The sequence below is a fragment of the Hibiscus syriacus genome, unplaced genomic scaffold (assembly GCF_006381635.1).
Source record: "Hibiscus syriacus cultivar Baekdansim isolate YM2019G1 unplaced genomic scaffold, ASM638163v2 tig00110634_pilon, whole genome shotgun sequence".
Lineage (NCBI taxonomy): Eukaryota > Viridiplantae > Streptophyta > Magnoliopsida > Malvales > Malvaceae > Hibiscus > Hibiscus syriacus.
Window position 1 is genome coordinate 276,099 of NW_024062807.1, and position 7,777 is coordinate 283,875.

Sequence of the window (7,777 nt, forward strand, 5' to 3'; positions counted from 1 at the left end):
AATGTAAATAAAATACATAAACTATATATAAATTTGAAAATTTCAAGAAATACAAATAAACCAACTTCACTTGATTCATCAATGAATGAAAATATTGTTATTGAGGGAGTAATCATTGGTAATTTGTTGTGCCTTGGGATAGTTATGCGATACAACCTGCTAATTTAAGGTTAAAAGGAGGTAAAAATGGATGCGACCGAAAATATAATAAAAAAACATAATATTTTAGGTTAGATGTAACCTAAAATGTGACATTCTTCGTAATATTTTCGGTCGCAACCTAATGTGACATCCTTCATAACATTGACAACCGAAAATATTATAGAAAATGTTTCATATTTTAAATTGCGTACAACTTAAAGTGTTATGCTTTTTTGTTATATTTTCGATCGTGTTTTTTAACCTTAAATTATGTGGTACTTTTTAAGACTTTTTTTTGTGCCTTGTAGATGGAAACAGTGGCGAATGCTTTTTTAAGACATGTATTCCCCTTGAATCCGAATTTCTTTATATTAATTCATTTTATTATGGATGTTTATCTTGAAATTTTATTTGTGCTCACTCTATACGAATATTTTCAATAATCAATGTGTGTGTCTAACCTCAAAAATATTTTTGAATGCGTCACGGAAGTAAGTGGATTTATGGGTCCAATAATGAGATGCTAATGTGTGTCAGTGTGTGGAAGAAGGAATTGCCGATAGTGGGGAGATGAAAATATGAGATAAGGAAATGGATGCTTTTGGAAGGTAATTATGGTGTAATCTTACTCATTCTTAACAACATAGATGAACAAATTTTTCATATGGTACTAGTAGTCGCTAAATTTGGTGAATGGGCGATAAGATTGTTGACGAGTTTTATACATATAGAAATTTTCTTTTTTCTTTTGGTTGTTCTTCCGGTTCTTCAGGGTTTCGTTCTGATTAATCTAGACTGATTCGCGTTGCACACTTGGTTTTGTTGGATGAATCTCTTAGGTGATATCAAGCTGATTATTACTTAAATTAGTGATAGAAGAATTCTTTAAGTGAAATAATAAGAGATAAAATTGTTTACATAGTTCGGATGAATTATGAGAACAAAACGATAAGTTTAAAAGTAATTTATTTAATATTATGATATAATATTTGATTTTAGATATTAAATAAAAATTTTAATTATAAATTAAGTTGAATTTTGTTTGTAATTTTATTGGTTGAATATTATTTGGTGATTAAGTTTATATAGTTAAAAATCTTTATTAAATAAAATTTTTAGTGATCAAATATTTGATTTTATAAACGGATAATATATCATGTATTTATACTCTTCATTAACTCTACCGTATTATATTTAACATTCTATTATCAGTGTCTGAGGTAGCACTTGTTGCTAGCAAATTGAGTGTAAAAGATTATGATTCCTTGGTGGAAAATTTTATAGAGAAAGGAGTGCAATTGGGCATGGAAGAAGCTTTTATATTGCAATCGGGAGTGCAACTAAGAGATTTTGTTAGATAGAATTAGGCAAGTATTACTTGGGACTTGGGAGTAATTAAGAACAAGTAAGGCCTGTGAATGACGAAGTTGATCCTCCTGTTGAGTTTATTGTAAACGCCTTGAAAGAAATTGCAAAATGATGTATTTGCCAATTCCAATCCCTACAAAACAATCTATTACGTCTGCAATCGTGATAAATATGACGAACCTTAAGAGCCATGTATCCATGGAAGCTGACCAAGCTGTACGTGACTCGAATTTTGCCGACTATTACCGACTTCCCGTCTATGTCGATCCAAGTTTTCTTGCAGAAGTAACTGTATTCGAAATCTTAGAGATTACAGTACTTGATTGGGTGTTCATGGTATATTTGAATTTATTCTGACGTGATCCGTTTAATGAGTGAAAGTAAACTATTGAGAAAATATTTTATAGGAAAGATGATATGAAAGACTTGCAATCTATTATTCTAGGATGGGTCAAAATTCAGATATTTTCCGGTAAAGTTTGGTGTATAGTATCTACATAGATGATAGTGCCAATAGTTAAATACAACGTTTTGGTGTATACTATCTCCGTAGATAGGGGCAGGGCCAAAAGTTTTTAAGTTGGAGTTGAATGATACGTGAATTAAAAGTGAGTTTATTTTTTATTTAAATTTTATTAGGTTAGTGATGCTTGAAAATATTTTAATTATTTTTCTAAATTAATTAAAAGTATGTGATTTATTGGTTGATTAATTGAAATCAGATATTGTAAAGGCTAATTATGAGAGCAACCTTTTCAGTTCGATCTACTTCATTTACAACGTCAATATCATAATCTTTGACCTTATTTAAAAGATTTAATGTTTCATCCTACCAAACTAATTGATTATTGATGATATATCTCTATTATTAATTTGATTGTATATTATAATGATTAATTGTGATTATAATTATTTAAATATTATATTATAATTATATTTATAATTTACAAATACTTAAACTCGACGTGTCTTATTTACAACCTCATTCACAACATTAAAATTCGGAAAATTCTACAGCGCTCGATAAGTAACTATGAGCACCACTAACGACGAGCACCATTAATTTAATTTATAAAGATTTAAATTCTAAATGACTCAATGTCTAATTATAAATTAGTTAAAAATTTAAAGATAAATTATTTAAAATAAAGGGTAAACTATACTAGTGATCACCTAATTATTTCCCCTTTTTATTTTGACAAAAATTTTGTCAATCAGGTCACTCATCTATTTAAATGTATTAAATTAAGCCACCTGTCATTAATATTTAACAGAGAAGCTGATGTGGCAGTTAAAATATTTGGTATAATTACACATTTGGTCATTGTTACTTATATATTCTATCAATTTAGTCCTAATTTTAATAAATTAAAGTGAACTTAATCAAATCTTTAATGTTAAAAGATTTTAAAAATTACGACATATTCTATATTTATAACAAAACAAAACTTTTACTAGAAATTTCATTTATGGTTCTCAGAAGCATCTTATCAATGGTACCATATCCTCTTTTGATTTTAAGAAAAAATATAGTTGATTAGCCTATGTATATAAAGTTTGCTAGACAAAATTTTTATCCTATTAATATCTGTAAATGACATTCTATAGTAAAAAGTTAATATAGTCTAACCTGTAAAACTAAGAAATTTTTACCTAGTAAATCTCTAATAGAAAAATGTGACATATATTTTTTTCACGTTTGACAGTCTTCCTTTAAAAAATTTAAAAATTCATCTCCTATCATAAAATTTATGTCAATCTTTAATAAAAGTTTATACTGATATGATTCTCGGTGGACTTAGCATGGAAAATTTTGCACTAAGAGATTGACATATATCAAAATGGCGATAAATTTAGTTTGCTTTAAATTTAATATCATAAATTATTGCTTGAGTTATTCAATTTTTTAGAAAAAAAAATTTGTTATAAATTTTATTTTGTTATAATATATAATATGTCGTAACTTTTAAAATTAAAATCAAAAGTTGAATTTTGGGTCATTATACATGATACCATTTGATTTGAGGGTTCAATTTATTTTAATTTATTACAAATAGGACCAAATTAATATAATATATAAGTAGCAGTGAACAAATGTGTAATTATACAAAATATTTTAACTGCCACATCAGCTTCTCCGTTGAAATATTGATGGCAAGTGGCTGAATTGAATGCATTTAAATAGTTAAGTGACGTAATCAACAAAGTTTCAAAAATATTGGTCAAAATGAAAAGGAGCAATAGTTAGGTGGTTACTGATATAATTTGCTCTTTATTTTAAATAATTTATATTTAAATTTTAACTAATCTATAATTATACGTTGAGTCATTTAGAATTTAGATTTTTATAAATTAAATTAATAGGGCTCGTCGTTAGTGGTGATAATCGTTGCTCGTCGAATGTAGAAGAATTATCCTTAAAATTTAAACTCTAACTTTTGCTTAAAAGATTTTAGGATAAAATACATCATTAGTAACTAAATTTTACTCTCTCTCTTACTTTACTTGTTGTATTTTCATTTTTTTCCTAATTTACTCACTGAAGTTCAGGATTATTCATGTTTCGAACACTCTGAATTATTTTATTATTATTTTTGAACGATGTAATATTTTTATTATTTGTTTAATATAAAAATAATTTAAAATATAAAATAAAATAGAATGTGTCCGTCCACTATTCGTCGGTGTTGGACAATACCGTCGATCGTCGTAGATGATGGTCGTTCAGTCCCATATTTCATGGGTTGATTCACCTTAACCCCTTAGTTCGAATCTGGTGGTTGTTTCACCGGAAAATATCCAAAAACCCATAAATCTCGACTAAAACATTTCAACTTTCTTACTTTCAATCTCCAATCCGTAGACTTCAAAATAAGTTTTGACAAAATTGAAGTCGAATTCGGACTTAGGGTGTGGAGACGAAACGACCTATAAAATTTAAGACTAAACGATCACTATCTACGGTGATCGACGATGGTATACTCATAATGGTCAAAACCTAAACCCAAGTAACTCGAAAATCCAGTGTGTAAATTAGAAAAATCGGAAGTCGTCCAAACGAAATGATTAGAAACACTTGAAAGACAGAATAGCATTAATATCAAAGCCAATTGTACAAAAGATCAATGATTTCTATCCAAAAACAACTCTCAACTAAATTAGTGAAAGTATACGGTTAAATGCACAGAGAAGATTGAAAAGTAAAAACAAAATATACATCGGACGGTCCAGTTTCAAGCATCGAGCAAAAAGGATATATATTAGATCAGTACAGTACCCTATTCTAAGCTGAGCAGCCATTAGTTAGTATTGCTTGAATGAAGATTTCAGCTTCATGAACCGGCAGCATCTTCACTTATCGGAGCTCGATTTACTTGATCAATCGATTCGGTGCCCGAGTTTACTTGATTCGATGTTGATGGAATACCATCCATTTGGTTAATACCAGGGGAAGGATTCTCCTTGTTATCTGTTGCTGGCGCGGGTGTATCTGTTTGACCGGGTACGGATGGGTTGGAGTCCATAAGATCAATCTCCGGTCGAGATGTAGTTGGTGGAGAAGGGTTTACTTGGCTCACATTGTTCTCGACACTAGCGTATTCCGAGAGAAGATCCATGAACTCGTTAAGTAATCGCTGGACTTTTCTATTCGACGCCATTGCGGGAAGAGTGTCTTCTCTTAAAAGTTTGTGCTTTTCCATTCCCTGCAAAGATCCGATAGGGTCCGAGAACGGATATATGATTGGACTCGTACGATAAAAAGCTGCACAAAACTCAATGTAGAGTACTTATAAGAGGTCAGGGCAAAAGACTTACGAGTACATAAGCATCCCAAGCAGGATTATTGGCATCTGAAGCCATTCCAGTCGGTGGCCCGAGAAAACTTTCACAGACTTCTCGCAATCGAGACTCATCTGCTTCTCTACAAACACAAGAGCGTGTATAATTTGTCAATGGCTTATTTTTATGTTAACGTCCCGATAACCAAGAGAGAAAATATATAACGATGCACTGAATACAAGCTTCGCTCCTCAAGTTGTAACGAAAAGAGCATAACGCAATACCAAGGGAGCAACACACGTTTTTCTTTTCCTGCTATAAACACTCGTAAATGCTCTTGGTAGGGGGTAGGGGGGAAATGCCTACCTTGCTAGAAAGCATATGTAGGAAAGAAGGTTTTGGCGATATTCGATGGGAGATTTCAGAGACAGAGAAGATGCCAACTGAGCTTCCTGTTGAGACAAATAATCACTTGTGAAATTCTAGGAACAACAAAGTTAAAATTCTTAAAATAATTGAAAACCAGGAATTCTTTGGAATTATCACTTTAGCAGGTATTGCGTCGATGAATATAATTGAAATTCATGCCACCGGCAGAGATTAGATGTCAAACAGATACTCGATATCAAATCTGACAACTTCATATTTTAGGGAAAAACAGTGTGGCAACAAACCAGCTCCAGCCTGGCTTTCGGGCCAAATATTTCCTGACATCCACTTGCAGCACAGCCAGCTCACCAGTCTGAGTTCAACCCAAATTCCAAGAACTAGCGAAATTAGAAGTAGGGAAGCAGTCATCAGCAACCCTCAGCCAACACATGAGACTCATGTCAAAGAGAAACGCATGCCGAGTCGCCAAAACAAAGAGAGGAAAGCCAGATTTTGATAACTTGACTGATATAACTCATGTCAATGAGACTCATGGTCGGTAAAGCACGTCTCCCACACTTTGTATAAACCTTCAAAAACATAAGAAAAAAAGGACTAAAGTACATTTGTCAGACAATTTATGAAATCTCATTGTACTATTAATTGTCTATTGTCCGGAACACTTATTAAGAGGATAAAGAAACAAAAATTCTGCCTGGCTAGAATAGAGTGCTTGTTCTTTACCTGTAGACACCCATCTTCACACCCAACAGCCCAGAAGTTTGCATTTCCAGCTAAAACATAAACTTTTCCTGAGATACGGTCCGACCACAGAGTTTGATCCCCTCTAGTACACTCGATTTCTGTTTCTTTCTTCATAGATGCATTTCCCACACCAACAATGTCATTCACAGCATGTTCCCGGGGACAAGCTTCCAAACAAATTGGAGTCATATCATCCCCTTCTTTCTTGTCAAATACCCTAATTGAAAGAGATTTGGTAGAGCTAACAGTGGAACCTGAAGAAGGCTTCATGCTTCCAGGCTGCACTACATTGACGCTATGATCTTGGCCAGCAGAAACTTTTTCAATAACCAGACTGTCAGTAACAGTAGCTCGAGCAGTGACTCCTGAGCACTCCTTTCAATCAAAACTTCTACCAACGTTCCCCCTGATAGTAGTTTCTCGTAAACTACTATCAGCATGAACTACACTGTTATCGTTTTTCCTAGGGTCAGAAGATGCAAAGGGGAAATCTAGTGCTTGAGCACTGCCAGAAATATTCTCCTGCTGAATGTGAACACCAGCGGCTTCAGGAATAATTCTCTTTCTACCATCAGCTCTTCTGTATTCTCTTTGTTTCACATAACTAGAAACACGGACAGGTGTCACCGTTTTATTTAACCCGTCACCAGAGGAAAGTCTGCTCTTCTTTCCATCACTATTCTGAGACTTGGAACTTTTGTTTGATACCCCCAACTCAAGAGAGGACTTTACAGGCATCTGGTTCTGCTAAACAACTTTCTTGCCAGTGGTTTGCTTCTTGAATTGTTTGATTCTCAGGTAATTGAATCCTTAAACGCTCTAATTTCATCTTATTTTTTCTTAATTTTAATTCAATTTCGGCCTTTCTTTCCTACATTCCACTCTCTCAAGTTTAGAGTTTTCATTCATAATCCCAGCACTCAAATTTTCAAAATTTCCCCCCTTTTTTTCTTTTTATATTTATTTAAATGTTTTATTTCTAGTTTGATAAGAAGGGAAAGTGAAGGAAGAGAAGTGTAAGTGCTTAGTTTTTGAATTTTCGCCCTTTTAAAAAATTGGTAGAAATATTTTTTTATTGAACTTTCAGGAATTTCCTTATGATTATAAATTTATTTATTTATCTTTTCGTTGGACATAATTGGGGATTTTGATCCATGACTTAAATTTTACTGCTTTAGGACTTGTAACAAGTAGCAGAAGCAAGGGAAGTAGTAGTTAAATGCAAGAAAATAATTAATTAATACAATTTACTAAGATTCTGTTTTATCGGTCTTTTTTTTAATTAGAAAACCCGCTAATAAGCAAAAAGGAGTAAAATGCAATGCAATGCTATGTTCAACATGATTGCTCTGTA

The 7,777-nt window shown here is 32.3% G+C and overlaps 1 pseudogene; it reads right to left on the reverse strand.

The window, feature by feature from the left end:
* Positions 1 to 4,782: 4,782 nt before the first annotated feature.
* Positions 4,783 to 7,328, reverse strand: LOC120136604 (annotated as a pseudogene).
* Between the last annotated feature and the right edge of the window lie 449 nt (positions 7,329 to 7,777).